Source organism: Eulemur rufifrons, chromosome 17 (assembly GCF_041146395.1).
Source record: "Eulemur rufifrons isolate Redbay chromosome 17, OSU_ERuf_1, whole genome shotgun sequence".
Taxonomy (NCBI): Eukaryota; Metazoa; Chordata; class Mammalia; order Primates; family Lemuridae; genus Eulemur; species Eulemur rufifrons.
The window spans coordinates 35691036-35708169 of NC_090999.1; the positions used below are offsets into that span (position 1 = coordinate 35691036).

General features: G+C 40.8%; 1 non-coding gene across 1 annotated transcript; it reads left to right on the plus strand.

Annotated features, from left to right (window-relative positions):
* The first annotated feature begins 3363 nt into the window (after window positions 1–3363).
* LOC138398543 (small nucleolar RNA SNORD5) lies at window positions 3364–3435 on the plus strand. Its single transcript, XR_011236019.1, has one exon. It is a non-coding gene; the product is annotated as a small nucleolar RNA SNORD5 (small nucleolar RNA).
* The last annotated feature ends 13699 nt before the right edge of the window (window positions 3436–17134 follow it).

Sequence of the window (17134 nt, forward strand, 5' to 3'; positions counted from 1 at the left end):
CTAGATAAGGATTGGAAAAATGAACCTAAAATTACATGCAAGAGGAGACTTCTGTAGTTACTCCATATTGTGTTGGAACTAGTCAGAGCTGGTGTTCTCTTGAACACACTTTTTGGTGGCTTCATTCTGTCTTAGGTTTCACTGCTTCTCCCAGCATCCCAGGGAATGGCCCAGGGGAGCTCCTCCTGGCAAATGAATAGGTTGCCCTATCTGGTCCTCAGGAGTTCCCCTTTCCAGTGAAAAACCACTCTGAAATTGGTTACAGACCAGGGGCTGGATTAGAGGCCCCAGCCAGCCAGCACCTCTAAGTAAACAGAAGGGGTCACATGATTTATCGGGTGCTGAGTGTTTGCTGGAAGGCATGTGGCGTGAGGTTACTGTCCAGTCAGGGGGAGAGAGAGGAAAAACACACACAACAAAAAACTCTTACTTGCTTTTGTTTTTAAGGGAAACTCCCCTTCTGTGTGTATACTCCCCAGGAGGCTCTTTCTGAACCAGTGGCTGCAGGCAGAAGAGGAAGACTGTGGTTTTTTATGGGGGGCTGAGCTGGAGGAGGCAGCCCAGGCAGCTCTCCCCAAATGTTTCTCCAGAGTCTTCCTGGATATTCCTGTTTAACAGGGTCTTTCCCTTGACCGGGTTGGGTTTTCTACTGGTGACCTGGGGGAGAGGAGGGTCAAGCTAGCAAGTTAAATAAGAGACAGGAAAGAAAGGGCTGCTCAGGCTTTGGTCTGTAGCAGGAGAAGATTCTCTGGGTTGATTATACCCACTATGGAGCTGCTTTACGCATTGCTGGTTTTCTAGAATTTCAGATGCTGAATATCCACTCTCAGGACTCAACCATGGTTAATATATTCCAGCATAATATTTATATGTTTCCTATTGCAGACTGAAATGTCCTTATCACTAAAATAACTTTTACAAATCAAGGGAAAAAGTCTAAGAATGGGCAAAAGATATGAACATGCAGTTCATAGAAAAAGAAATGTAAATGGCTTCTAAACACACGTAAAGATGCTTAACTTCTGTTAAGGCAACTTAAAATTATTTAAAAATAGCCAGGTGAGGTGATGTGTGCTGGTGGTCCCAGCTACCTGGGAGGCTGAGGGGGGAGGATCACATGAGCCCAGGATTTGGGAGACCAAGGTGGGCAACACAGAGAGATCCCATCTCTACAAAAAAATTTAAAAAAAAATTAGCTGGGTGTGGTGGCACACATGTGTAGTCCCAGCTAACCGGGAGGCTGAGGAAAGATCACTTGAGCACAGAAGTTTGAGGTTACAATGAGCTATGATCTCACCACTGTATTCCAGCCTGGGCAGCAGAGCGAGACCCCTTCTCCAAAAAAAAAAAAAAAAAAAAAAAATTATTTCTAAATAAAGAGATGGTTTTAAAGAGGTAGTTACTTTCACTCATAATAGGAGAAAAGTAAAAACTACATGATGAACTGGAAGAAACTATAAAGGGACTACTGCATTATAGGTCCCATCCTGTTTCTTGAACTGGGTCACACTGTGTGTTTAATCTGGGAAGATTTATTGAGCTGCACACTTAAGATCAATGCACTTTTATGAATATATTATATTTCAATTAAAACTTTTTAAAAAGTATATTGGGATTTCATTTTTTACCTAATAGAGTGGCAGAGATAAAAATGATAGCACTGTATCAAAAAGGATGTGGAGAAATAGACACTCATGTATATTAACAGGAATATAAATGGTATAGCTTCTATGGAAGGCAAGTAGAAAATATCAAATATACAAATGCACATATCCTTTGACATAGTAATTCCACTTCTAAAATTTACTCTACTCACACCTCCATAAAATGATATGAATACAATGTCATTCTTTATCATAGTGTTTGTTTGTATTAGCAAAAGATTCGTCCATTTTAGAAGACAGGTGAAATAAATCATTATACATCTATAAAAGGGAATATTATACAACTATAAAAGAGAAATTGGAAACTCATGATGTACTTTAATAATCTCCGAGGTATATCATTGCATGGGAAGAAAAGCAAGGTATAGAAAAGTGTATGTAGTGTTCTGTCATTTGAATAAATAAGGAGAAAATTATAAATATCCTTGTTGTCGTATAACTAAACTGTCTCTGGAAGAATGTACAAGGAAGTGGTAACAAAGCTTTCAGGTGGGAGAACTGGGCAGGTGGGCAACAAGATCAAGAGAGAGACTTTTGATATATTCCTTTTGTAACTTTTGAATTTTGAATTATATGAAGATATAATCTAGTCAATAAGTAATAACATTTAAAATCTTAAGCCTGTATTTTCTGCTGTATGTAATACATTAACTTTTAAATTATTACTTGAACTCCACTTTCATATTCTCTCTCTCTCATACACATTGTCGTAAGCTACCCCATCAAGTCAATTACTTCTGTGAAAAGCAGGGAAAATTCTACCACATGAGCTCTGCACGTCAGTTATGATAAGACACATCCTGACTTCAGAAATGTTTAACTGGAAAAATTATGTGCCTCCTAGAATGGAGAAAATCCGTTAATCTGCTTTGCTGACTACTCACTTATCAGGCCCCAGACCAGACCATGAAGTACCACCACATGGCAAGCACTGAAATTTTTTTTTCCTGTTCAGTATCATTTACTAAGTAGCAGTACAGTCCATTAGCTTTTGGTCTGCCATGACTACTGTATCATTTTCTGCTATTCCCACTTGCTTCCTGAATAGGCTCTTGTTTCCTCATTTCTGGGTAGTCTGTTTATTCTCTCTCTATTGTACTATCTCCTGCATCTCACTAATGAGCTTCATCCTGTTTTTGACAGACCATTCTCTGTTTTGACAAGGTAAAATTGATCAGTGTATTAAACAGATGTGAAACATCTCCAAATACAAACCCACTACAGGGAAAGATTTAAATGCTGTCCGTTTCCTAGCAGATAATAACTTGGAAGGCAATTTTAATAGCCAGGCGGATTCTGAATGGAGAGCTCTGTTTAAACTTTATGTTCCATAAATAGAAACAGAGTGTAGACATCCTGCCTCTTTCTTGACTTCTTTTGTCATTTGAAGCTTTCAGAAGTATGCTTTTATCTCTTTCCTTCTTCTTCATATAAGAGTAAAGTTGGGGAGACTCACAGCACAGCTAGGGTTGAAGTGATCCCTCCGCACTTACCTGTCAGCTCTGGGAGACTTTGGTGAGCCCCTTGATATTTCACTGCCTTGTAAAGCTGGGCCTGGTGAGCTTTTTATTTGAATTGTGGAGTTGATAACTTGACTCCAAAATGAGACATTCCATTCAACCAAATGGACATTCCCTATGAACCAGGGTAGGAATTCAGATAATTCAAGAATCTGAAATTGCATTTTTAAGTTTTGCCTCTTCGGATGATGAATTTAACTGTTCAGCTGCTGAATGATACAGACATGAACTAAAACTTAATTCTGACAGAGCAAGAAAAGAAAAACAAACAAAAAAAAGTTTTGCCTCACAGATTCATAGACTTTCAGAAATAGAGAGTTTAGAAATAAGTTAGACTCTTGATTTATAGCCCAAGGCTCATAAAAAACGCCAGGGACTGTAATGGTCTAGGTAAGCTAGAAAATGCTGTGGTAACAAACAACTCCCAGAATCTCAGTGGCTTCAAGCAGTAAAGGCTTTTTTCTTATTCATGCCACATGCAAATCCAGGGTTGGCTGGGGACTTTGCTCCTGCATCATCATCCTCACTCCTGGACCTGATGGAAAAGCCGCTGTCAAGAGCACTGCTGGCCTCAAGGCAGAAGGAAAAGAGGGCACTTCTCTTAGCTCTTCAACCCAGAAGGGTCCCACTTCCGCTCACATTCCATTGGCCAGTGCCTGAGTTCAGGGGGGTGAAAAGTATAATCCTCTGCCAGGAGAACTACCCTGGAAAGCTGATTACAGCAAGGTCCATGAACACTTAAAATTGCTTGCAAAATTATACTTGAGCAGACATATGTGCATATTTCTGAGGAGCAGTTCTGTAGCTTTCAGACTGTGTTGCAAGAGGGTCTTTAACCATCCCTTCTTGCTCCCTCACAAAGTTAAGAATCAATGATTCTAGCTGAAACTCCTTATTTCACAGATGGAAGAACTTGAAAGCCTGATCTTTAAACAACTTGCCAAAACCTAAAACAATGCCCCCAAACTTGCCAAAACAACAGTTAACTGGGAGCAGAACCAGCCCTAAGCCTGTATCAGGGAGAGGCCACACTTCCAGGCACAGCAAAAGGCTCCAGCCTCTGCTCAACCAGCTCTCTGCATCCAAATTTAATTTACAGAGGAAGAAAAGAGGTCATGGGAAGGGTCTTTGTTTCCTGTAGGTTTCAAATCCCAAATGGAGGTTGGAAACTGGTAGAGGATCCTCCTTGGAAACTTTTGAAAAATAACTTGTTTGAAAATATTTCAATGCCAAGAAAAACGTGACCCCTGGTCCCTGCCCCCTACTGTTCGCCTTTCCCTTCAGCCCTCTTTCGTCGTGTCAGGTAACCTGGGCTTCCATCGTATTCTTCCAGCTTCCTCATCTCAACTGAGCTTTCCGTTGGGACCCAACAAAAGACATTATCCTGGAAGAACTGTTTTTTTCATCTCTTTTCATAACTCCATTTCCTTTCCGGAAGACCATGTGTTTTCCTTAATCCATTTCAGCTCCCCATCCTGCTGCCTCCCTTTTTTCCCCCCAACCTCCATCTCAGGCTGGAATATCACTCAGCTTCTCAACCAGCATAGCAATGTTTTATTTCAGCCTTTCAAACAAGCAGAAGTTGAGGAACCTCCTCCTCTGACCCTGCAGGCATCATGATGACCCACTCCTCAATTCTAGGAAGTATGAGAAAACTTGTCAATTTATCTACATTCTCAGTTCTCTTTTCTCTTCCTCTTCACTCGATTTTCTCATCATCTACCCCATTTGCTGTCCGTTTTCTATGTTGGATTTGTGTGAAGCTGTGATGGACCAAGAAAACCAAGCATTGTATGTATAATGTGTAGAAGTTATTGACTATCAGGATAGAAGGAAAAGAAGAAATGAGATTGAGAATTAGTTGATGGCAGAAAGCTTAGAATCCAGGGACACCTGCCTTTAGGTCTTTTGGAGCCTCAAGAATCTGGGGACCCCAATAAGAAAAAGAATTTAAAATTGCAAATATGTACTTAGGCATCAAAGTAAATATTTGTTTAGATGTTAATTCAATTATAAGTGAATATGCACTCAGAATTCCCTATCCTCACTCCCACCCCCCATCAACCCCTTACAGGAGGTCACATATAAAGGAGGGGAAATTGCAGTGGAAACAGACAGCAGTCTTAGGCAATTAAAGTATAAATATCTTACATTTGCAACGTTGACAAGAACACACATCACGTGAACACATTGCTAAGGGCCCTCTTTGGTCTTGGTCCTAAATTTTAAGTTTCATTGACTCTGAAAGTCAGGCTGCATTTAGAGATGGATGGAGCCAAAATGCCTGAAAGTGACTCAGGTCAAGAAACCAGCAATCAGTACCTAAAGCCTGAGGCAAAAGTCTGAGGCAAGATACAATATGTACAAATTTTTTAAAAGTCTGTACTAGTTTTTCTCCAACTCACCCTCCCTCCGGGTTTTTGGTTGGTTTTTTGGTTTTTTGTTTTATTTTTGTTTTTTTACTGCTAATGGGTTAATGCCCCAGGCCTCTAAGGATTTACATTTTGACAAAAGGTAACTCAACTGAATTGAAAGGAACCCTCCCCAAAGAAGTGATTTTCAGTATCACCAATATTGAGAGGGGTGCAGATTTTTGGAGGCTGGGACATTGCGTCTTCTACAGAGCCCCTCTGATCACACTATGGGGCCCTAAAGGTAGGAAGAAGAGGGATAATGAGGTTCTTAGTGCAGAGTCTTGGACAACCTTTAAGTAAATTAAGAGCATGGAGGAGGAAGGAGGATAAGAAGAGAAGGACATATTGCATTGTTTGCCTGTTTGCTGAAGGCTGGCACCGAAAGCACCTTACTGATGCTTCTTCCCTACCACGTATTCAGATTTATTCTACTCTGAATCATTACAAGGATTTTCCCATTCATAAGGTAAGACAAAGAGATGCCCTCTTCCTTTCACAAGAATGGCTGAGAATGTGAAGAATTTTGCTGGAGAAAAATCCCAACTGTTCTAATTCCAACTGTTGGAAGAACTTTGTTCAGTGAAAATGGCATAAAGAGGGAAAAAAATCAATTCCTCAAAGCTAAAAAGGGAAGATATGAAAATAATATGTTTGGGTTAGATATCCATTAGAACCCATGATTCTTTCTAATTCATGGATTTTTTTCTAAATCTGATATCAGACTTTGATTCTTATTTAGGATAGACATCCTTTGGCATCTGTCCTTCAGAACTGTGTTTAACAACACTCTTCCTGAGTAGCAGGGACCTGTGTTCTTACTTGGACACCACAGTGGGGCTTGTTCCCACATACATTCCTGCACCCAAGCCCCTGCTCCTGCCCCACCTTTACAGCCTGGCCCACTACCTATGGAGAATAAATGGTCATAAGACTAGGATCTGACTATCAAAGTCATAGTCACTCCACTAGGTAGGAACTTGTACACTTCATAAGCTTTAGCATGCCTTCCTTCATACCAACAAGACATCACTTGCAGGGGAATTCCAGATGTAGGTAATCCATTAACTCACTTAAAAATAGTCTCTTTTTTTCCTGGGCAATGGAAAGAGATTATTTTCTTCCAATCTAAATATAAACACAAATGAGAACTGAAACCACAGAGCTGATAACAATACTGTGGTTGAATCTTTTAAAGACACTATTAGCAGGAAGAACCAATGGGAGTGTTCAGTGGAGTGTTGGGGGTGTGGGAGAGTGTCAGAGAGTCAAGGAAGCATCCAGATCCCAAAGTCAAAGGCATCGTTTAACTTTAATCCTGTCCTAGAGACTCTGGTTGACTTCTAAATAAGGTCTGTTTTTATTTTGGAAGAAAATCACTCTTGTTCCTTTGGAAAAATATTTTTATAAATTAGTTAAGTCAAACAATCAGTCTCTGAGTGATCCTAAAATTGGAGGTACTTGAGTGGCTTATGAGAACACGCAGGTGGAGAGTTTATTAAAATAGAAGATCTAAATCCTGGGCTACGAATCTCTTAGGACTTGGCCAGTAGATTGAAGGAGGGTGTCTTCTTTCCTTTTTCTGATACCTACCCATCCCCAGCACTAACATGAGCCAGCCTTTTGTGAGTGGCTGAGTCCTATTAATTGCAAAGACTACCAGATGAGGACTCTTTCTAGTATCCTGGGTCTGGGAACAAAATCAGAAAGAGGGAATAAAAATACCTTCTGTGTTAATAACAGAACCTGAGGCTATGAACTAAACCCACTCTCTACCCCTTGTCTTGGTGAGAGTCAAATTAGGGTGGCTCTGAGTAAATCGGCTGGTTGATGCTGTCTAAATATGGCTACAAAGACATGACCTGAGACACCAGATGAGACTGTGTGGATGTGACCCAGGGATGATCAGGGACTAGTACCCCACAGAGCAGAGACTCATACAGAGCATTCAGGTGGGGGTAGGGGGATGTAAGTCTGGGTACAAACTCTGCCATTCACTAGCAGTGACACCGGAGACAGCCACTGCATTGCTCTAGACTTTAGTTTATTCACATTCAAAGCAGGACTGATGGACGATATGATTTTGGAAATTTTCTCCAAACTCTGAGATTTTGACTTTAGTAAGAGAGGTCCACAGATGGAAGGACATCTAATGCTGGGGGTCTTTGTGTTTGGACTATAAAACCACAGGGCCAAGATGTTGTAGAAAAGAATTAAATATCACATTGCTAGTTGGGAGCTATTGTTACTGTGATTCCAATCACCCTAAATCCTTCCTGAACCCTCAATGGGTATAAATACGTAAGAATTATGACTATTATCGATAGGGCCTGAGTAAATGTTAGGGATGTTAAACTGACTGAGTTTTGGGACAAGAACATTTCCAAGGCTCTTTCTAACTAAGGATTTCTCATGATCCCAGGGTTCTCTCTGGGAAAACTTTAAACAAGGCAAGATCCAGGATCTTTAGGAAAGAGGTGTCTGTCTTTGCTTCTCTTTCATTCCACCTCCCACCACCTCACTTGTAAAAACGAGATTCTCTTGGATATTTGTATGGGGGAAGTAAGGAGTCTGGGCAGGGTTTTTACGGTGGTGGCAAGATCTCTTAATTCCATGGAAGAAAGTGAGATGGGCTTGACTTAATATGGAAAGGGCTGAAGCTGGGAATTCAAGGATCAAGGACGTATTTCCCCCTGAACTTGTAATAACTGTTTCTGGGCCAGAGGAGCTCCACAGGAGGCACGGTTGAGGCCTACAAGATCATCTTCTACAAAACTTGTGTTTATTCACCATCTCAAGCACACCACACCACCCACTTCCATGCAGGAACTCAGATGAAGCATATGATAATAATTCTCAAGGGAAAAAAACACTTTGCAGCATTGCAATTTGGAATGGTCAAGGTCACATACTTTGTTGCTGGCAAAATTGGGTCTAGAACTCATGCTTCTGTTAGTCTGCTAGGGCTGCCATAACGAAATACTACAGACTGGGTGGATTAAGTAATAGAACTTAATTTTCACATGGCTCTGGAGGTTGGAAGTCCACAATCAAGGTGTCAGCAGGATTGGTTTGTGGTGGTGCCTACCTATCACTGGGTCCTCACGTGGCTTCCCCTCTGTGTGCATGCACTCCAGGGGCCTCCTCTTCCATGAGGACTCCAGTTCTGTTGCAGTAGAGCTCCACCCTTATGACCTCATGTGACCTTAATTACCTCCTTAAAGACACTGTCTCTAAATACAATCATATTGTGGGGAAGGGCGTTAGGGCTTCAGCATATGAATTTAGAGGAGACACAACTCAGTTCGTAATACTGCCTAACTTCCCATCTAAGGTTCTCTCTGTAACAACACATGCCTGCCAACAGCAGAACCAATGCCGAGGAGTGTGTGTATGTGTGTGTGTGCGTGTGTGTGTGTGTGTGTGTGTGTAGGGAGGGGAATGAAATTAATTTCATCAAGTTGTAAAGAATGGAACATCAGTGTTTTTGGAGAGATTTCATATAATTATGACATTCTTTATTATTCGGAGGTATTTAATAAAAGGTAATAAATAAAAAGATAAAATGTTCTCCCCTGGCTCTGATTTCAAGATGCATCAGGGGCCCATCCTTGGGCATCTACCAGCATGTATAGACATTAATATTTCTACCAGGTGCTTTAGTCTGAAGGAGAAGAGGATGAGATAGGAAAGCTTTTGATTCCATTAGATATTTTAAGGACTACCATGAGAAAGCAGAATTGGATCACAGATGACAAATATTAATATTTGGCATATATGAATCATTTCCCCTTCTTTTACCAATGGCAGACCTTTCTTATCAATCATGGCACTTACTGAACAGATCTTCAGAATATACTCAGTACGGTGCTCCAAACAGCATTATTTTTTAAAAGAAAGGGTACATAAGATGAAATAATAAAGATAATATTGCCCAAGCTAACATTAATTGTGTGCTTACTGAGTACCAGATGTTTTTCTAAATTCTATGCATACATAAACCCATTTCTTTCTCATGACCACCCTAGAAGTAAGCACTAATAGAATTCACATTTTTCAGGTGAGGACACTGAGGCACAGGTACCCAGTGAAGAGGTAGAGGAACTTGGATTTGAACTCAGGCCATCTGGCTCCAGAGCTGTGATCATTGTCACTTTGCTATACTGTTCCCCCTCCTAGAGTAGGATTTATCCTACATGACTCTAGGGGCAGAACTAGTGTTAATGGGAGCATATTGCGTAGAGTCAAATTGGGTCAACATAGGAAAATAACTTTTTTTCTATGGTGAAGTTGTTCCAACTATGGATAGCCACTTGCAATATTCAGCTCCCTATCATTGCGGACATCCAAGCAGAGTTGTAGAACTATCTGTTGGGGTTGTTGTGCAACTAATTCTTGAATTGGATAAAGGATGGGGTGGATTGGATTACATCACCTCAACTTCCCATCTGGCTCTAAAAGTCAAGGATTCTTGACTTAAGCGAAACTTAAGCCAGCAAAACTAGAGGGAACCACAAGTGACATCCTTCCTAATTCTTTTTTGCCATCTCTCTTACCCCCCAACATTGTCAAGCAGAAGGAATGTCCAAGATTTGAATAAATCACACTGCATTTTAAAAATAGACATTCAATAGATGGCATATAGAACTCACACAGCCCCAGAATAAGAACAGTAGTCATGAAAAAACTAGATTAAATGCTATAAAACCATTGTTTTTTCATTAGTCTGAGCAGGCTTATTTTTTTTTTTTTTTTGTATCAGCACTTTTCTGGGAAAGGGGACAAAGTTGTAGCAACAGTAAAAGATAGGTAAGTTTGTTCGTTGTTGATGAAGTGGACAATGTCATCAAATATTAACTCTCTCTTTATCTTGCCTCAAGAATGGTATGTTTTGCAAGGCAAGCATCCTTTTCTGGAATGTGACCTTGGCCCTTCCTAGCAGCAGCAAAGAAAAATGCCAACCCTATGAGGTTACCATTTACTGATGGGAAAGAAAATTAGCTGCGGGTGCCAAATCATTAGAGATGAAACTCGCATATGTCAAATACTGAGGAGTCTTTTAATACGTTATGTGTCATTCCTTCCTGAATTTTTATCTGAAAACTTCTTCTACTCTTGTGAAAGTCTGTGGTGTTACACTCTGAGCCAAATTTGAATGGCCTGTGTCACTTTACAGTTCCTGTGACTTGTTTTAAGACAGAGCTTGGCCCTCTCCTTGGGCTGGCTCCAACCTAGACTGTAGATTGACATCGTAAAACTTAGAGAGCAGAACTCACAGAGTAGTCCCTTCTGATTGACTAGTGTACCCCAGAGGACCAACTGCTAAGGTCAGCTTTAGTCCAAACTCCACTCCTGAACCAATACGTGTGACCCTGGGCAAGTCCCTCTGACCTCAACCTCTCTGTCACTTATTTTCTGATACCAGAAATGGGGATAGTGATTGTTGATCTCGACTAAGTCACAAAAAAATGAGGATGAAAGAAAACTCAGTCATGTACGAAGGCTGGTGAGAAACATAGCAGTTACAGAGGCTAAAGGGCGGTGGAGTGTTCTTTCAGTGATTCACGTACAGAGGTAGTTCTGGCAAGTCTATGGTGGGTGTAGTTATGACCAGCAATTGCCGTTGATTACACAGGAAGGATCAAGATCTGTCCTCTGGGTTTAAATATACCAGACTATTACTAGACACCTAATATCTAGGTTTGAGTGTTTGTGAAAAAATAGATGTATAGTCCCACTAGGGGAAAAAAGTTCACACTTTCTAGTAATATTTTTCCAAATGTATGCTCTGGGAAAGATTTAACAAATGGGTTTAGAAGGTACTAGCAACCTGCTACTTGACCAATATGTAAACCTTAACAATTAAATTTTTAAAATGTTGTTTTGAATGTTGGGTTCTGGATTTTAAAGGAATTTGGAGGGAATTGTAAGAAAGATTATTAGAAAAACTTCCTGATTAAGAAAAAAATAGTTACAAGTTAATACATGATGATAATAATGAAAGAAGAATAGCAGCTAACATTTCCATGTACTTCCATGTGCCTTTCCCTATTCTAAGCACTTTATGTGTCTTAATTCATTTATTCTTCATAGCAACCTTCTAAGGTAGGTAACATTTTTATACCCATTTTACAGATAAGTTAACTGAGGCCATAATCATCCCCTTCTCACTCTTGTCAACAATCATACCTCACATTTAAGACCAGCCTGTGAGGTGTGCATTAACATCCTATACGTGGTTGGTTAAGGAAACAGATTCAGCCAAGTTGGGTCACACAATTGGCAAAATCAGAACATGACTCTGATCTCCTAACTTGGAGAATTTTCTCTCATGTGTTGGGATGTTGCTCCCTTAGGCCACAATAACATGCTAGAAATCCTTGTCTAAAGTTTTACTGAGATAATGAGGTTGCCAGTGCATGACAAAAGTAGAGTTTAGTAAACTAATACATTGAGTACACTTTGAGTTAAAATTCATAGAAAAGACTGTTCTTAAAAATTTATAAGTAAGTGAAATTGTTAAAATCCCCTCTAAGCATTACAGATACTTAAACCTGTCCAGTTGTGGTAGAGGGTAGGAAGGGGAAGAGTTCTAGGCCAGAATGTTCCTATTTAGAGGACATTTTGAAATTATAGCTTTTATTATGAGTGTTATGAGCGTGCATTCAATGCTACTGTGTATAGTGGAAAAAAACTTAAGTCCTATTTGAAACATCTAGTCTTTCTAGATGTTTAAAAGTGCAAAACATATGTTAAAAGTAGACGGCTAGAGTAACACCCGTTAAGTGCTTTTGTTATGTCTAGGAGTGGTTGCATTTGAGGAATGGAATTGTTAAACTTGATGTCAGGGAGAGTATGCTGCTGGGTAGGGGGAGGGGAGGAGGAAGTTTGCAGAGAAGGTTCTGTGCCAGTGAGTTAGATTAGTTAACTAGGCCGGGCGCGGTGGCTCACGCCTGTAATCCTAGCACTCTGGGAGGCCGAGGCGGGTGGATCGCTCGAGGTCAGGAGTTCGAGACCAGCCTGAGCAAGAGTGAGACCCCGTCTCTACTAAAAATAGAAAGAAATTATATGGACAACTAAAATATATATATACAAAAAATTAGCCGGGCATGGTGGCACATGCCTGTAGTCCCAGCTACTCGGGAGGCTGAGGCAGTAGGATCGCTTAAGCCCAGGAGTTTGAGGTTGCTGTGAGCTAGACTGACGCCACGGCACTCACTCTAGCGCGGGCAACAGAGTGAGACTCTGTCTCAAAAAAAAAAAAAGATTAGTTAACCATTGTTCTATATGTGCATTTTAGTTAATACTGCTGTATATTAAAGGGTAAACAAATCCTAATGCTCAAAGTATGTTAAAAATAGACGTAGCTAAATAAACGCTTTATATATGCCCTTTTTTTAGTTTTTAGGAAGGACTGTCTTCTGGGAGTGACCTTTGTTAATCCACCTCTTGGAGCTAGTCTTAATCCTGTACTTAGTCACTGGAGTGGAGAAGAGGAAGAAGAGGAAGGGTGAAAGGAAGGGCTCTTTGCTAGTATCTTCGTATGTAGAAGATGGCTTTATATTATAACCATCGGTATATATGTGCTTTCTTAGTAAAGTATCTGTTTATTGTGGACAAGTTTCATTATTTTGCAGCATCTAAGCTTTGGAGATGTCTTGAGGTGACAATGTATAATAAAAAGTAGAACTAGTGAATTAGCCATTTTGTGAGTATCTTTTTGTTATAATAGATAGCAAAGATGCATCTTGGACATGGAATTGTTGAGCCACCTCTGAGCAGTTGTATATTAGGACTTGTTCATGAGGTTGGCAGCAGAGGGGCAGAAGGAAGTATGAAAGAAGTATGCAGATGTGTTCATATTTACATTTTGATAACAGCCATTGATGTCTGATGTGCATCCTTTTTGGCCATACTATAAGAATATATTAAGTAATTCAGTAGAAACATGCCTTCTTGGTACTATTTTAATGGTATATCTGACAATGAATTCTCTTAGAAACATTACATTTAGTGTTCTCTGTTGCTTTATGTTTGATTTTAAATTGAGCATTAATGGAATGCAGTATTTTAATCAGAACTCTGACAGTACTTTTCTCTAGAGGCCTGTTGCCATTTTTGTCTGTTATGAAATTTTTGTCCCAAGAAAGACAGGATTACATTTTTTCGTAACAGATTGAGTTGATGTAGTGTATTCCTGGTTATCGAAATACTCACATAGCTTTGAGATTCTAGGCTGGTAAATATGCATGATGTGTGAAAAAGCATGATAACCTCCTGTACGCTCTCAATCCCATAAAATTGGTTGTTGTGTATACGTCAGGATCTAAAACCACACGTCAAACTGTAAACTGCAAACTGCTTGGCATTGTGGATGACTTCGTTCTTTGCTTCTTGTGTTTTTCAGTTTCCTATATTGCATATATGAACTTTAAAAAAAATAAAGGTTATTTTAAAAACTTAAAAAAAAATGAAGTCTTACTGAAATTAGATGTCCTCTAATCCATCACTGAGTGTCTAGGTCCCACGCACCCGAGCAGGTCAACCACATCTGGAAGCGTGCTGAGTAGCAGGCCCCACTCCAAGCGAGATTTCAGGGCCAGCACATGGCACTGGGCCAGGGGTCACTTCCCTTTTGAGACTCCCTGTCACTCTCCCAGGGCACCATTGGGCCCTGAATTGTCCAGGCTATTATTCAGTTTCCTTAAGGATAACTTTAGCCATCCAAAACAAATCCCCAAGAAGTTAAAATAGTATATTAACAAATTACCGGCCGGGCGCGGTGGCTCACTCCTGTAATCCTAGCACTCTGGGAGGCCGAGGTGGGCGGATCGTTTGAGCTCAGGAGTTCGAGACCAGCCTGAGCAAGAGCGAGACCCCATCTCTACTAAAAAATAGAAAGAAATTATATGGACAGCTAAAATATATATATAGAAAAAATTAGCCGGGCATGGTGGTGCATGCCTGTAGTCCCAACTACTCGGGAGGCTGAGACAGGAGGATCCCTTGAGCCCAAGAGTTTGAGGTTGCTGTGAGCTAGGCTGACGCCACGGCACTCACTCTAGCCTGGGCAACAAAGTGAGACTCTGTCTCAAAAAAAAAAAAAAAAAAAAAACAAATTACCACCATGAGTAATAGCATTTTTATTTTATTTTTTTTTCTTCCTCACATATTTTGCTAACCGAACAAAGCCTGGCACCTCTTCTCTAGTTCTCTGTCCCAATCTATTCATGTTCCCAAGTTTTGCATTATTAGACTAATAAAAAAAAATAATGCTTCAAGCCTTGCCAAGCTTCTTCCTTTATTAAAGCTGACCACTGCACACCCCTGAGATGGTCACTGTGACCGGGTGTTCACCTTGAGGTCATATGGTGCATGGGAACAGTTACATAAAAGCCACAAGAGCGGGGCCCAGCATGGGGCCAGGAAGCTGCCCACAAGGAGCAGCAGTGGTCCGGTCTTACAGTGTCCTTCGGCCTGCTTGTTCTTCATTTGGGCTGATTTGCTAAAAGTTCATACACATAAGCAATTGAATTGATAATGGCAATCAGAGTGAATTCCCCTGGGCAGGGCCTCTTTAACACCAACATTTTTAGATGGATAAAATTTTATGTGCTATTTTCAACTAATTTCTTCTAGTCTTTTTCCTTCATCCATCTGTTCTGTTGCTTGGTTGTAAACATAGTATATATACAATTGTTTGATACTGCTTTTTATTCACTTAGTGGGTTATCATAGGCATTTTTTTTTTGTGTGGTTATCGTTTCTATATAGCTTTTGTGGTGAATGCTGTTATTTGTCTGATCACACAGCCATTTCTACTCCCCTGCTCCCTTGCTTGCCTTGTATAATAGACTTTTTAAAAAAGTGTTTCTAAATGCCCTGGTGCCAGGAGGGTTTGTGTACTAAAAGGCCAATGAAACATGAGGAGACATCTACTGAGGGACCTTTGGAAAGGATTTTATTTTCCAGATAAGAAACAGACCTAAAAAAAAAAAAAGGAGAGCTGCTGAAATTATTCATCTCTCCCTTTCTTTGTGCCTTGAATTTGGCCCTTGTGCCTGGAGTTTCAGCAGCCATATTGCAGTCATGAGGGAGATACCCATGCAGACCAAATACCAACAGGCTATGAATGGCAGAGGTAAATGTTAGAAAGAGTTTAGGCCAGTCCTGGGACCTCCTACCTCTTGACTTCTTTTCTGTGTTTTTTTTTTTTTTTTTTTTTTTTGAGACAGAGTCTCACTCTGTTGCCCAGGATAGAGTGAGTGCTGTGGCGTCAGCCTAGCTCACAGCAACCTCAAACTCCTGAGCTCAAGCGATCCTCCTGTCTCAGCCTCCCGAGTAGCTGGGACTACAGGCATGCGCCACCATGCCCGGCTAATTTTTTCTATATATATTTTTAGCTGTCCATATAATTTCTTTCTATTTTTAGTAGAGATGGGGTCTCGCTCTTGCTCAGGCTTGTCTCGAACTCCTGAGCTCAAACGATTGGCCCACCTCGGCCTCCCAGAGTGCTAGGATTACAGGCGTGAGCCACCGCGCCCGGCCTTTTCTGTGTTTTTTTGTTTGTTTGTTTGTTTGTCCCACTCTATCACCATCAGTGGCACCATCATAGCTCACTGCAACCTTAAACTCCTGGCCTCAAGCAATCTTCCCACCTCAGCCTCCTGGATTTCTTGTTTTGCAAATAAGAAATGTCCTTATGGTATAAGCTTCAGTTAGTCAGGTGTTCTGTTTCTTATAACAAAAAGCTTTCCTAACTATCATGGTCTTTATAACCATCATTCTCACCTTGTTCGAATAAGCCTAGGCCCCGGGAACCTCGACAACAGCAGACAGTTGGTGGAAGCATTTCACAACGGAACCTTCAGGTAGCTTTGGGGAGTTACCAGAGTGTAAGGGGTGTGCTGGGTGGCACAGGTTGTGTTTAATTTGACTTTTTCCCTTGGCTTTCTCTTACCTGGAAGCTGCCTAGTGGCCCAAACCAGGGTCCTGGTCTGGCACCCACATGTTTCATGTACTGGGGGTATTTAACACCCTCAGGGTGTTTAACAATCCTTAATTGTTAAAATTAAGCAAGGAGTTGGAAACAAGGGTGATTCTCTGTAAAATTAAGAAGGTCTGTGGTAGCTTGTCTTCTCTCCCTCAAACTTCTTTCTCTTGGTTTCCCCTTCTCCCAGCTGCCTGTGTCTCAGCACATCTACTCCTGTAAGGCCTCTCCAAGCTCTGAACCTTTCCCTGCACCCTCCCTTGCTCATTTGTCACTCTCATTCCCTTAACTAGCAGTCACCAAGGAAAAAACAGCCTTTCCCAGGATGGTTTCTTTGGCCTCTTGTGCCCACAAGCTGGAAGAATACAAATCCCACGGTCTACCAAGTTTGAGAAATGCTGCCGGAATGTTCCCTCTTGGAAATTCACCTTGTTCCTTAGGAAAGTAATCTTTTGAATTTCAACTGACTATTTCCCAAACATATAGCACTAAAGATCCCTTATTCCTTGTTAATATTTTCTATGTGCAGATTCTAGACATCATTTTGGG